At 34.5% G+C, this 15,712-nt stretch overlaps 1 protein-coding gene across 3 annotated transcripts in view; it reads left to right on the top strand.

The window, feature by feature from the left end:
• The window catches only part of LOC150092490 (uncharacterized), a 376,973-nt gene that overhangs the window by 65,040 nt on the left and 296,221 nt on the right, over positions 1-15,712 (top strand). The gene's annotated exons all lie outside the window — the stretch shown is intronic.

Below are 15,712 nucleotides of genomic sequence, written 5' to 3'. Positions count from 1 at the left end.
CCATTCAAAGCCATTTCCACTAATTCTCTAAAATCATTAATTTTAATTTCATATTTCCAAATAAAATTTAAAGATCTTATCTTTTTTTCCCTTCTAACCATGGACACGTAACTTCTTCCATACTCCATGTTTCAGGATAATAACATACATTTGAAATGTTTTTGAGTTCTTCATCTTCCAAATCCTCATAATTTTCATTTTTAAATTTAAAATTTCTTTGCTGCATTAATCTGTCCTTTAAAGACATTATAAGAGATTTTAGTAATGTTTCTCACGGTAGTTTGTGAAATCTGATTTTGCTTTCAATTGCTATTCCTTCAAATTGTTTCAATTTTAACATGGTATCAATTTTAGATTCACAAGAACCTACAGAATTTTTAAAATCATTACTTGCATTAATTGTTCGCATGATTAAGGAGTTAGCCCTTATAATACTTATATTGCGACTTTGTAGAGCTTCTGACAGATATGATAATTCCTGTAGGATATCAATCGTTAATGCTAGATCTTTTTAAAATTCAAATTGAGAAGTTGGTTTAAAAAGCCCTTATATTTATCGTTCGATGCAAAATGCTTGCATAAAGCTGGGTAATTTCTCCACACAGCAAGAGCCATTCGTAAACTGCAAGCTGCCCATCGTGGTCCAAACACATGGCCGATCTTTAAAATTTTCATACCAAGGTCTTTTGCAATCGTATTTAATTCTCATTGATGTTTTGGTGATTGATGATGAAAAGCATATAATTTATCCATAAATATCAAAATGATTTATTTCTTTAATGTTTTTTATCGAATCATCTAATGCTATTTGTAAACGATGAGCTACGCAATGCCAAATCACAATGTTGGGAAATTTTTGTAGGGGTTTGATTGCAACACCTGATTTGTTTTCTGGCATTACATTAGCTCCATCAGAACCAACTGCAATAAGATGATTTTTTAAATTGTTATCAGAAAATCCATATGAATTTAAAGTAGTATGTATACATTCTGCGGTGGTATTTCTAGTTCTGCAAGATCTACAAAAATCAGGTGCAATGTGCTCAACTTGTATGTAAATAACTAAAACACTTTTTTTCCTATAATAGCAGACGAATTGACAACATTATCAATTCGTCTGCTATTATAGAAATTTTGCATTTTTTTTTCTATTATTTTGGAGAATATTTCTAATTTTATTTGTTTAGAAATATGTTCAATATTCTAATTCATGCGAATCTAGAATGCAATGATAATCCTAGAACAATTCCATTTTTAATTTGGAGCTCGATTAAATCTAGCAAATCAGACATAGGTCGGTTTCTCTTCAACAAACTATAAACAGAATTAAACATTTTTGAAGTTATCAAAATTTCTTTTTCATTTGTCAATTAAATTTGGTAATATAGATTTGCTACATTCTTCATTCATTTTTATGATTTTATTATGAGCAAATGATTCATTATGTTTGGATAACTTTTTACGCAAACATGTGGTTCTTGAGTCTGTAGTGTTTCCATTCGGTTCCATTTTCATTTCTATCCATTCTTTTGATGATAAAACAACTTTTTTTTTTCTCCTTCAACACTTAAGTTTTTATATTTTGAGCAAACACAACATCCTAATTTACCATTTTTAACTTCTAACCACTTATACATACTACGTTTAGAAATGTAATGCTTGCTTCTCGTTCCAGCAATCAGGTAAATTATTTTCATTTTCTCCTCTGACTTGTTGCATATTCATTGATTGAATGTGCGTATTATCTTCAAACTTCATCTTCAACTTCATTTTCATAAGCAGTAGAATCAGCAGAATCACTTTTCATTATTTTTTTTTTCCCCAAAAAAATTTAATATAATAAATTACACTGTCTTTTCATGTTTCACGGTTAAAAATACGTTTACAATTATAAAAATAAAATTTGCTGAATCTACAGTTTTTAAATTTATTATTATTTTTAAATTTTAAACACAAACAACTGGTATACATCAGTGTACTGACGAACACAGACCTAATGTCCAGTGGAACAACTCGCTGATGACAGTTTTGTGAGCATCTGATTGTCGAGTGGTGTTACCATACGATTGCATATTTATTTTCAAACTTTAGTTATAGAGGAGTTGAAACAATAATTCCAAATAATCTATACACTGCCGAATAGACTAATTTTTGTTAGGTTACCAAACGAGTTTGTGGCTTAATATATTTCAAAAAATTATGTTTTTTTTTTAATAAAAAGTAAAGAAGAAGAACAAGGGGCTCGCAAATTTGAGAAAAAATTAACAAAGGGCTCGTGCTAGCCCCTTATAGCTCACCACTGATGATAGGTAATGGTGCTGGGACTACAACTGTGCTTGAAAACATTTTGTGTTGTCCTTTACTAAAATATCACCGCATTATACACCAAGAGTCACTGTGTAGAAAAATGTTAAATTTGCAGCTTGTTATATTACTGGTTGTGAAATGCATGAATAAAATTAGAGCAAGAGGGTTAAACAGAAGAGAATTCAGAGAATATTATGAAATGTTAGATTTGATATATGGTGATCTTGTTTTTCATTGTGAGGTGCTGGCGCTTTTTGGAGGACAGGTTCTGAGTAGATTTTGGAAACTGAAAATACAGTTCATAATTTTCTAGAAGAGAAAAATGAGAGCTTCCTGAGGAAAGAGCACTTTTATGTGATAACAGTTGGCTATTTGATTTAGCATTTTAGTTGATGTTACCAGCCATCTCTTGATCTAAAGTTGAAACTGCAGCTTAGTATCATTTACTAAATGATATCAGTGCCTTCAAGATGAAGTTAAAATTGTTCACCTCTCAGTTAGAAAAATGAGGATTTGAGCCAGTTTCTGCACTTAAAAGAGCAAAGATAATGGCAATTTTTTTACAAAATATTGAAAAAATCAGGTTATTGCAACAGTCAGTTGGAAGTCATTTTCTTGATTTTGCTAAAGAAGAGGACTTCATACTTTCATTTATAAACCCATTTTCACTTAATGAACAAAAAATCATGAAGATGCCTAGTAACATACAAATGGAACTTACTGACCTGAAAACAAATTCATTATTGAACATGAAATTTGATGAGCTTCTCTCAATCCCAAATGCTTCTGACATGATTAATTTCTAGTGATCATTACCCTGTGAGCATTTTCCAGAATTAAGAAAATTAGCACAGAATTTCGGAATGATGTAGAGATGTAAACAAACATTTCCAGTCATGAATTGATTAAAAACAAAATGAGGTTGTGATTGACTGATTCAAATTTGAAGAATTTTCTGCTGCTCTCAGTAACTAACTTAACTCCAAACATTAAAAGCTTGCCAAAATCAAAACAAACTCAAAGGTCTCATTAAAGTATGTAATGTTTATCTTGTTTTATATTAAATCAATATATCATGTCTATATTAGCATATTTTTACAGGGAGTTTTTAAGGGTACAAGAGCTATGTGACACATCTGAACTCATACGTGAAAAAATTGGCGCATGGAATGTAAAAGGCTGACCACCACTGGTCTAGCATATAGTTTGTAAAGGCTCTTGATCAAGTTGTCTATTATGAGTGCTTCACATGGATTATCTTCTAAATGTTTGTAAGTGTTGTTATCATTTAATAGGACTATTATCTTTTTGCTTTTGTCCATTTTCAGTGCTAAAATATCATCATTATTACGAATTTCATCGAGAGCTTTGACTTCTGCATTTCTGTTTGGCGGTTTTGAATGATTTAACGTTGCTGCCTTCATATTAGATCTATTTCTTGGAATTCTATGGAAACTTTTTTTCTATGTTTATCATGATGTCTACCCTGGTGCTGTAGCAAAATTGAAGCCTTTAGATAAAATATTCTGTTCACCTTTTGAAGTGATATGTGAAGAATAAGTTAACAATAACTTTTCAGTGGATTGATCTTCTTCATGGTTCATTTTCTCATTCATTAAATCTGTCATGTGGCATTCTATCAAAGGCCTTTGAAACATTCATTTATACCATTGTATTGAATTTTTCTCTCAAAAGTAAATGGCATTTATCTTAGAATTCAGTTCACTCTAGAGGAGGGAAAAAAAAAAAAACTAGCCTTTCTAGATTTATTGACTGTTTTTCAGACTGATGATAGTTTGCGTTTCTTAGTTTTTCAAAAAGAAAGGCATGCTGATTGTTATATCCATGCTACTTCACACCATCATTCAAGTAAAAAAACTGGAACCTTCAAGGCCTTGTTATAATGTGCTCAGACACCCAGAATTGAATTCTATCAAATCTTTCGTTGAGTCATTTATCAATAAAGAATTAAACAATTTTTCGTTCCAAGTGTCTTTGTCTGAGGCAGAAATCTCTTGAATTCCTCTTCCTTATGTTTAAGGAATATCTAAATTTATTGCTGAAGCTTTGAGGCATCTCAACATTGTGGTGTCCTTTTGTCCTGTAAGGATGATTACAAGCTTCCTCCACTAACTTTTCAGGTGTACCAGATCACTTGCTTCTGAGCCTTGTCACACCTGAGACATTTGGGTAGAACTACTGCTGTCTATGATGAAGAACATAAATCTACTACTACTACTTACCCAGGCGTTTTGGAAGAAAACTGTGATTTTACACAAGAGTAGATTCATGATGGTGCTTTTGTATAAAGATAATTTATATAAAGAGAGAGGATTTTGAGTCCTTTTTTACTTAATCTCAATTTAAATGGATCTGAAGGCCTTTAGTTATCCCTGCTCTATGGAAAATATTATTGTATAAATCTTCTATTAATGCCTAATTTATTATTTTCTTATTATATAGACATACAGTCTTGCCATAAATACTGTTACAACTTCTGCACCCCCCACCCCCCCTGCACTGCCTACTGAATTGTGTTAGCCCAGTTCTGTTAGTGTCACTCTGCACAGCCAACAGTCGCATGTTCATCAGTAGCGTGTGAGAGAGAGAGTTGTCTAGCTCTATGGATTAACATGCATTGGGGAGATTATGAGGGAGAGAACCGTGTAATAGCACTTCACATGCAGCCATCATGCTAAAATCATTTTCAACATGCTAAAAACACTCAGGATCAGTAGGATATTTGTGTATCTGACTATCGACTGTTATAACATATAACAACATAGAAGATGTATCTGATGGCCAAAGAACAAGTCGACCATGCTGTGTTAGAATTCAATAGCTTGTGAGGGCTGTGAAGGCATTCCTCCACCATAATCCTGTGAGAATGCAGAAAGTGATATCACAAGAGATGAATGTTTTGTAGAGAACGATATCATGTGTACTAACTGATGACCTGGGGTAAAAGCCTATCACCATTCTACTGAAAACTTTGTAACACCACAACTTATGCAGCATAGGGTGATAAAATCAAAGGCACTTTTCCGGCTGAACAACAGACACAGATATCCTATTGACAGATGAGAAGCTTTTCACCATTGAAGAGTTGTTTAACTGCTGAAATGATTGGGTATATGACATGGATGGTCACATAGCAATCAGGATTCAGAGAGATCATCGCCCTGCTTCAGTGATGGTTTGGTGGGGATGACTTATCGGGGGGATCCAAGTTGCATTCTACAAGGAAGGGGTCAAAACCTCTGCCAACGTATATCAAGACACCGTGCTGGAACCTGTGGTATGACCCCCAAACAACACCTTGTTTCACAGTAGGTAATGGACCTTCCATCAGGACTCAGCCCCTGTACACCCTGTACACTCAGACCACACAATGGTGGTTTGAGGTGAATGTACCCGACCACATATCACCATCTGATTGGCTGTCTGGAATTCTCGATCTGAATTTGTTGGACTTCAAATTGTGGTCAGAGCTTGAGAGAATAGGCTGCAAGAAACAACACCCCATCATTGCCAGCTGAAAGTGGATTTGACCTCATGACTTTGAGCATGCATGAAGGCAAAAGTGGCACATTTTGAAAATTGAGTGCTGCTATATACCGTATATTCTGGCGTATAAGTCAACTTTTCAGCATTGAAAAAAAAAGTACTAAATTTTTTAGGTCAACTTATACGCAGGGTCAAAAATTGATTGCTTTCCAAAAAAAAACTAGTACTTTTCATACTCTGTTAAATTTATTAGCAATATACAAAATGGGTAAATAAGTAAAAATATTTCAACTTATATCAAATTTATTTACAGAAAAAATTATTTACAGTTATATAATTATTTATTTACAAAAGAAAATAGATAGGTGACTACATAATTAAAATTTAATTTTCACTGTCTGAATGTATGAAAAGTTCATTATACTCTGGTTCTGTAATTTCTTCCGGTATATCGTCATATAAATTGTATTCGGTTTTTCTCCATCAGATTTAGCATCAATTTCGTCATCATGTAAACAAAATCATCTTCCGAGCAATCTAATTTGTTAGATATAGCACATTTTTTAAAAGATTTTATTACTGTATCTGGTTTTATTTCATCCCATGCTTTCGCTACCCATTCACACATAGTTACCAAAGATGCATGTTGCATTTGTCCTCCTTTTGTGTAACTTTTCTCTCCTTCTTGCATCCATGCATTCCATTGTTTTCATAAACTGTCTTTAAATGGCTTGTTTATACAAACATCCAACGGTTGCACTAGTGAAGTTAACCCACTTGGAATCACTGCCATATTGGTATTATTCTCTCTTAATAAAGATTTTGTGCTCTCCGTTAAATGGGATTTGAACATGTCTCACACTAAAAGACTTTGGATTTTTTAATGCACCTTGTCGTGTATTCCAAATATTTTTTTATCCACAGCTTAACTCCTGCTTCGTCCATCCAACCATTCTCATGAACATGGACAAAAACGTTTCTTGTAATTTTGATCTTTGGCATTGTTTTAAAATTATCATAGGTTTTAATTTAGTACCATCAGCCATACAAGCAAGTACAACTGTGAAACGGCTTTTTTCATGTCCAGTTGTTTTTAAAGAAATAGTTTTTCTTCCTTTCAATTCTACTATTCTATTCCCGATCATGTCAAACATAACAGGAGTTTCATCCATATTTCCGATTTGAGACAATAAATAATTTTTTTGCTTTCTTTTAGCAATTATAAATCCTTGAAAACTTAATAACTTATCATCCAAATCCTTTGACAGCTTCTGTGCGATTTGCGTTTTTAGTCGAAGCACTAAATTTTTTCTTTCCATAAACCGGCTACACCAACTCACTGTAGCTTTGAAGTTTTTGCTGTCCTTTTTATTTGCTTTGCCCCACTTCAAAACAAATAAACGAATATTATTTCTCGTTATAATGAGTCCATTTTGGCGATTTTCTCGAACCCAATCCACAACATTATTTTCCAGAATAGGCCACTTACAAATTCCTTTCCGTAATGCGCACTTATTTTTTGGCATTTTCATTATTAAAGTTTCATTTTTTCTCCAATCGCGAACTAGTTTTTCGTTTACTCCGAACTGACATGCAGTAACACAGTATTTTCTTTTGCAAATTTAATCACTTTGCACTTAAAACTTGCATCATATTTCATTCTTAAAAGGAGCCATCGCCCTTTAGTTCACTATTGGTCAACTGGTCAATACGAAATAAAATTTCTTTTATCAACTAGGTATTTTATATCTTTTGCTAAAACAAAGAATGGAAGGACTAAAAAGGCAGTTATGATTCTAGTGGTTGACGCCTGTATAAAAATTTTACTTAAAATCTGTCATAATTTTTATTTTTGAAGAAATTTTTCGACTCGACTTATACGATGAGTATACTATAAAAACTCAAATAAACTCAAAAAATTCCAATATCGACTTATACGCCAGGTCGACTTGTACGCCGGAATATACGATAATATATGTGGTTTGTATATGCTGAAAGCCGTAAATGATTTAATGATAGATTAAAGGTTTATGTGTTGTAACAGTATTATGGCTAGACACACGCAATTTTTTTTATTTATTTTTTTATTAGGAATTTTATTGACTAGTTGTTGTTTTACTTATACTACGATAGCACATTTTTTAAAATGTTTCTGTTCATTGTATTTCAGTTGTGTTCCGTTATTATTATACTGATGCCTTTGGTACTCAGGCAGATATGTTACATAATTAAAATAGTTTTCATATTAGTTTTTTTTTTTTTTTGTTTCAAATTCAAACAAATCTCTGCTTATGTATTTTTAGCCAGAGACTGGTTTTTCATATAATGTTCATATAAAGTTGCTAAAGTATTGAATGCAGAAGATGTTCCCTTCCAGGATGTAGGATACTTATTGCCATACATCATTAAGAGGGATTACAATTTATTGGTCTCTGTCTTTATTGGGGTCTCTATCAGTGATTAACTAAACCCTTGGAAGATACTTTTGAATGAACTCGAATGCAAAATGCTGAATTACTCTATATTTTTTATTTAACTCAAGCTTAGAGTAACAGTGAGTTACCCATCAGGTTTCCAGCTGTCTGATAGAGCTCAGTTTGGCCTTTGATTTAAGGCTGTATTATATGTTTCATAAGTTGAGCTTAGGCTAGACTCTGCCTTTGGCATTTTTCTCAGTTTTACATTCGAGTTAAAGTACTAAGATCATCACAACAGTCCTTTATTTAGCTGCTAAACTCTCACGTTTGCATACATTCACTTTATAGCATGATTTGTGTTCTGTGTAGTTTGTGAAGGACCATTCTTATACAGTTGACTTGCTCTCTATGTATCTCTCTCACTCTCTCTTCTTCCCTCTTAGTAAACTTGTGATGCACTTTGGGATGAAAAGATTTCATACTTCATATCATATTGATGGTATTAATTTACAGGAAATTGATGAGGCCAGGGATTTTGGGGTGATGGTGGATAGAGTCTTATGGGCTCCATGGAGTTGTCTGTATAATAATAATAATAATAATAATATGGACAATTCCATAGAGCCCATAGACTCATTAAGGGATTCCCTAAACATTATGCCAAGCCAACATTTGCACAATATCTATCATACTTTGCTTTGAATTCATTCACAATCATGGCACCAACAACAGTCTCTGGCAACCTATTCCACTCATTACTCTCCAAGCAAAAAATCTAGTCCTTGCTAACTACACTCTTACTCAATATAGGATGGCCCCTAATTCTCCCACCACCAGACCTCTTCTGAAAACTTTCCTGTATTAATCGTTTTTTTATTTATTTATTTCATGTGTGAATTAAAGAAAACATAAAAGCATCTATATAAATGATTAAAAACATACATTTAAAAGAATAGACATTAAAAAAAAAGAGGGTGATATAAAAATGCTGCTTGCATAAAATATTAAGCTAAAACATAAAATGTCAAATTTCACTCATCCAGTGACTAATATAGCTGTTTCATTACGCTGCATTAAGTCTTCTCAGGTACATATATTATTAATGTCTATTAGGCAACATTGCAGAAGATGTTCCATTGTTTGTGTTTCATCACATGAGCAGCTGTCATTGTCTATGTAGCCCCATCTGACCATATTCTGCTTTTATCTGCCCATTCCGGAACGAAGTCTAGTCAGTGTCTTCTATCTTTGCCAGTCTAGATGTAAGCCAGAAGAAAGAGATTCATTTAAGTTCAGAGCCTCTTGGGATTGTTAATCCTGTAAAAACTCTTGAGTAATTTCTATGTCTCAATCATATCAACCCGTTTCTGCCTGTCATCCACTTTCTGTAACCTACAAATCTCCACAATCTTATCCTCATAAGGTGCATTCCATAGACCTGCCACCATCTTGGTCACTAGTCTCTAGATCTTCTTCTTCACCTCCTTCTCAACCCCAAGAAACCCAGGTGACTAGATCTGTGCATAGTAGTCAAGATTGGGTCTTACCAATGCCCTATAAATAGATATAATAACCTGTTTATCTCTGCTTGTCAGGGTGTTCTTCAGTAATCAAATGAACTTTTTAGCCACTTTTGCAATATGCCCTCTAAACTTCAATGCCCTATCCACTAACACTCCTAAATCCCTGATTTCATCAATTTTCTGGAGGACAGTTCCATCAGTATGGCATACAGCTTGTAATCTTTTCACTCCAAAATGCATACCCTTACACTTTGCTACGTTCAACTGACATCCATACCGCTAGCCCCTTTAAATCATCCTGCAAAATTTTAACATAATCTTTATTAACTGTTGCTCCACCCAGTTTTACATCATTAGAAAGCAGCTGAATAGTTCCGCCATCTTGGTCAGATCATTTCTTATACTGGTATCCTTCGTTATACGCGATCTCACTTTACGCATTTTCGCGATTTTAAAAAGTTAATTAAAAAAATTGTAACCAGTAGCAATTTCACAGTCACCCTGTGCATATGTGTGTGCATTGCTTTGGCACGGTGGCATCGTGCTGCATGTCAGTCTCACAGAAGGTGTAGAACTAGTAGGCTCCATTGTTGGAGTCTTGTGCAACACAAACATTATGGAAAAAAGAGGTAATTGTGATCAAAATACTTCCAAGACTAAAAAACAGAGAAAAGCTATAACACTGGAGGAAAAATTAGAAGTTATAAAGAGGTATGAACGTAATGAGTGCACAGTCGACATAGAGCTACAGGAATTTCAAAGTCAACTTTAAGAACAATAAGATAAGGGCACCAATTTTGGAGAAATTGGAAAGGATGTTGGCCCAATGGATTGAACATGAAAATTAACGTGTTGTTCTGTTATCCACCTTGATTATCCAGGCTAAAGCAAAAAGTTTGTTTGATGATTTGAATGCTATAGATCCTGATCCTAAAGTGCCATCTTTTGCTACAAGTGCTGGGTGGTTTGAACGTTTCAAGGTGCGACATGGATTCCATAATCTCAAGCTGACTGGCGAGGCTGCGGGAGTGGATGTTGTTGCTGCTGAGAACTTTCCAGCAAAATTTCTAAGTGTAATTCAGGAACATGGTTATTTGCCTCAGTAAGCGTTCAATCTCAATGAAACAGGATTGTTCTGGAAGCGTATGCCTAGTAGAACATTTCTATCGGTGCAAGGTGCGACATGGATTCCATAATCTCAAGCTGACTGGCGAGGCTGCGGGAGTGGATGTTGTTGCTGCTGAGAACTTTCCAGCAAAATTTCTAAGTGTAATTCAGGAACATGGTTATTTGCCTCAGTAAGCGTTCAATCTCAATGAAACAGGGTTGTTCTGGAAGCGTATGCCTAGTAGAACATTTCTATCGGTGCAAGAAAAGAGGGGCCCCCAGGTTTTAAAGCTCCCAAGGACCGTCTCACTTTGCTGTTAGGAAGAAATGCATCTGGAGATCATAAAACTAAACCACTGATGATTTATCACTCCGAAAAACCACATGCACTTAAGAGCTACTCAAAGGAGAATTTGCCTGTTGTGTGGCGGTCAAATAAAAAAGCATGGATTACTGGAGCTGTGTTTGAGTCCTACTTTTTCAATGAACTGCGTCGTGAATTGAAGGCTTATTGTGACATAATAAATGTGCCCTTCAAAATTCTTCTGCTTCTGGACAATGCACTAGGACATCCTCCAAGCATCACTGAAATTGATGAGAATATCAAAGTTATTTTTCTGCCACCAAACACAACATCCCTCATTCAACCCATTGATCAGTGTGTTATTGCAACTTGCAAGAGTTATTATCTCTGCAGAACATTTTCGCAGCTAGTTCAAGCTACATGTACCGACAGTGAAGATAAAATTTCAGTGAAAAAAATTTTGGAAGAAATATGATATAAAAATGGTAATTGACAACATTGGAGAGGCATGGGCAGAAGTTAAGCATTCCTGCATGAAGGGAGTTTGGAAGAAAATTTGGCCTGGAGTTTCTGATTCTAATGCTTTTGATTCTGAAATTGAGCTTGCCAACTCAAGACATGACATAGTTAAAATGGCAAAATCTGTTGGATTTGAGGATGTAGATGAGACAAATGTGGATGAACTGCTCAAGTCCCACTCATCAGAGCTCACTAATGAAGATCTTCTGGAAATTGAAAGCAACATGAATGATGAAAGTCAGGAGCCCTTTGTTGCTGAGCCCATCAAACAGCTTTCAAAAAACAAATGACTGAATTTTTTAAACACATTGACAGTGCCACCAGAATAATTGAAGAAAATGATCCTAATGAGATTAGAAGCGCCAAAGTTCCAAGAGAAATTCAGAATTCTTTGACTTGCTACAAAGAACTTTATATAGAGAGGAAGAATGCTGCCTGTCAGCTGAGTCTCGACTGTTTCATTAAAAAAAGTTGAAGATTATCAGCCTATCATCCTAGGGACTTCAAGAGATTGATAATCCAGACTCACCAGACCCAGTCCATTCATTATCCGATTGAAGACTGTCAGAAGTATGTAGTGTTTAGGAGTTTATGACATTGTATTAATTAAATTCATTCATTAAAATTTGTGCGTTTTGTTTATAAGTTTAAATAATTCATTCATTAAAATTTCTTTTGCTCACAGGTGTAAAGTTTTCATTTTTTTTATCCTCCTGAAGAAACCCCTATCCCAATGTCACCCATGCTAAATTCAACTCACTTTACTCGATTTCACGTTACGTGATTATTTCATAGAACCAATTAATCGCATAAAGTGAGGAACACATGTATTGTGTATAAAATAGATAGTAGTGGCCTAAGAACAGAGTCCTGCAGCACATCACTAGTCACAGGCCTGCTGGACTCTACTTCTGAATAAACTACTGTTTGTTATCTCTCCATCAACCACCCTCTTATCCACTTCATCAGCTTTAGATTCATTCCTGTGTGCTGCAATTTACTGATTAGAATTCCATGCAGTATCCTGTAGCCTTTGCAACGCCAAGCAATATCACTGTAAACCCATTACCTTTATCCATCCCAGCTGTCACTGTGTTTTTAAAGGTGAGTAAGTTACTGAGGCATGACCTACCTTTGTAAAACCATGTTGTTCCCCCCCCAGTAGCCTGTTCCTCTCTAGCTATTCCTGTATTTTGATCTTAACAACTTCTCCAATACCTTGTTCACAACTTGTGAGATGCTGATCTCTTGGTAATTTGCTACCTAAGTCTTGGAGTCTCCTTTCTACAATAGAACTATCCCCCCCCCCCCTCTTTCCATCCTTTTGGGACCAACCCAGAACTGAGACTTAAATTAAACAATGTGGTCAAAGGAATTACCATTTCCCTAGCATTTTCTCATGAAACTAGAGATGGTACGCTGTCTAATCCCATAACTGCATTCACATCAAGGTTCTATAATATCCTATGCTGATCCAGTTCACCTATCTGTATTTTCATGTAAGTCCTTGCCTCTCTTGTTACTGCAATATCTCCACCTGGATTATATACTCTTGCAAAGTGTTCACTTACTAATTCAACTGTTTTGTCTGCCTTCAAAGAACTCTTTGGGATTACCTTTGGCTTGTACTGCTAATTTCCTCTCATACTCTGATTTTGCCTTTCTGCTTATACTTGGTCACCCTTCTGGCCTGTGCTCTGTACTGCTCATGTACTTGCTGGTCACCTTTCTCTTTGAATTTCCTCCACAAATTTTCTTTTTTTTCTCCCTTTTTCTTTCTTTCTTTCTTTTTCTTTTCTTTTCTTTTCTTTTTTCTTTTTTTTTTTTATGTGGTCCCTGCTTAATGATGCTATTCATCTATTTAACTCCCACTTGATTTATCTTCCTAACTCTAGGTATGCAATCTGTTATTACTTCCCTCAAACATTCCTTTACCACCTCCCATGCGTTATCAACATCCAGCCCTTGCAATTTCTGATTCCATGACTTTGCTTCAATCAATCTCCTAAGTTTATCATACCAGCCATGTAATTCCACATATACCCACTTTTACTGAAAATTTCACACATTTTGCTACTTCCCAAGCCGTCTTGACTTTATGTTACTGGCATCGAAGATTTATGTGATGGTGATTTCCTTTTTCAACAAGATTCAGCTTCTTGTCATTCTTCCAAGAACACTGCTAAATGGCTCGAAGAAAGGCAAATCAATGTAATTCTGTGGCCAGTTTCGAACTGGTTGGTTCTCTTCTGAAACCAGGCAGAAACCTTAGGAGAGCAAAAACTCTCATTCAGTACTAAGGAAATTGAAATATCATAGGATTGCGTTTTTTGTAAATGAACTGGCGATCAATGCATAAAAGTAATTACTAAAGAAAAAGCCAAAACGCTTCATTTTGGCATGTGAAATTACATAGGCAAAGTGGATATTAACTTAGGCATTTTTTGCACATTCTTATGTTCTTACCATCCATTGTGTAACTTCTATGTAGCTTATCATGCTTCTTGAGGTAAGCTGGTCATTACAGACTGTTTGTTGATTATGACTAATTTTATTATAATAAGCATGCAGTCAATAAGAGAATTTATAGAGTCATCATAAAAATCTTTATTGAGAACTCAGAGTATATTTTATTCCATCACTATTGGAAATGTTTATTTATTACTATTTAACTAACGTAAAATATAATAGTGGTATAAGTGGCTTATTTTGTACCTGTTGGTGAAGTATACAAAATTATAACCATTAATAGTCGATTCTAAAACTTGGAAAGATGATAATGAAGTATTACAATTATTTTTAATATTTTTCCAATCTACATAATTTCTTTATATTGATTCTAAAAACATAACCTAAATGTTTTTTGAATGTTTATCATTTGTTGCCATGTCATGTGACATCATCAATCATAATTTAGAAACCTCACTAGCATAGCTAAATATGTCTGCATCTAAGAACTTTCTTTCATTTTTCATTTCACAGCTGTGTTCATTTTAAATGTTTACCCTTAATATTTGTTCATGATGTCACAAGAAATTGCCACAATGCACAAACTCGAGTAAATACCTTATTTGTTTATTTATTTATTGTTTGGTTAGCTTCTATTGAAATGTGGATACATATTCTTTTGGAAAGACTAGGGTGATGTTTTTTTTTTTTTTAATTTTTCTTCCATAGAAGTGATTCAGGACATACTGCAAGTATTAGAACTGAAAAGATATGTGAAAATAATCATGTATCACAATAAAATGTGTAAGTTTATATGAATTCTCTAAGTAAGTGACTTATCTGCTTCATCATTGGTAGTTAAACAGGGTAAAGCCATAGCATAACAAAAGCTTTTAAAATCCATTACTGAACAGCAACTATCATACACACTATCTACTACTAATTGTACAGACACCCCTTTTATTTGAAGTTATGGAACATAAAAGCCTGCATGCAGATAGTAGGAAGCAGTATTTCATCGTGACAATTTAATACAGGTAGTATGGCAACACGACATGAATTCAGTGACTTCTAGGAGGTGTCATTCTGGGCTGTCACATTGGCAGCATTTCATACGTGCCATTGCTGCTCAACTGGAGTATCGAAAATCAATGGTTGGCAATGTGATCAACAAATGGAGATGTCTCATTTGTTTGGATTCTGAACTATTAACTAATGGATGCTGTATTTTAAATTTGCTTTCATTGTACCATAAAGGTTTTTTTTTTTTGTGTGTGTGTGTGTGTGTGTGTGTGTGTGTGTGTGTGTGTGTGTGTGTGTGTGGTGGGGAAACAAATCAAAGAACATACTCAAAAAAAAAAACATTCCATAAACTACAATTGGTGGTTTTATTTTCCATTTTCAGTGCAGTGCCCTCAATTCCTCAGCCATCTTCTGAATAGAAAATGCTTTACATGTAGGTGAACAACAGGGACTATATAGATATTCTTTACCCTTTAATTTGAACAACAACTAAGAGACTTAAGTTTTTAATGTTAATCACACCACCCTATTATAAAAGACTGTAAACCTGTTATATA

Source organism: Typopeltis vanoorti, chromosome 25, assembly GCF_054136105.1.
Source record: "Typopeltis vanoorti isolate ZY-2024b chromosome 25, IOZ_Tvanoo_1.0, whole genome shotgun sequence".
NCBI lineage: Eukaryota > Metazoa > Arthropoda > Arachnida > Uropygi > Thelyphonidae > Typopeltis > Typopeltis vanoorti.
This window is presented reverse-complemented; position numbering and strand designations above follow the sequence as displayed.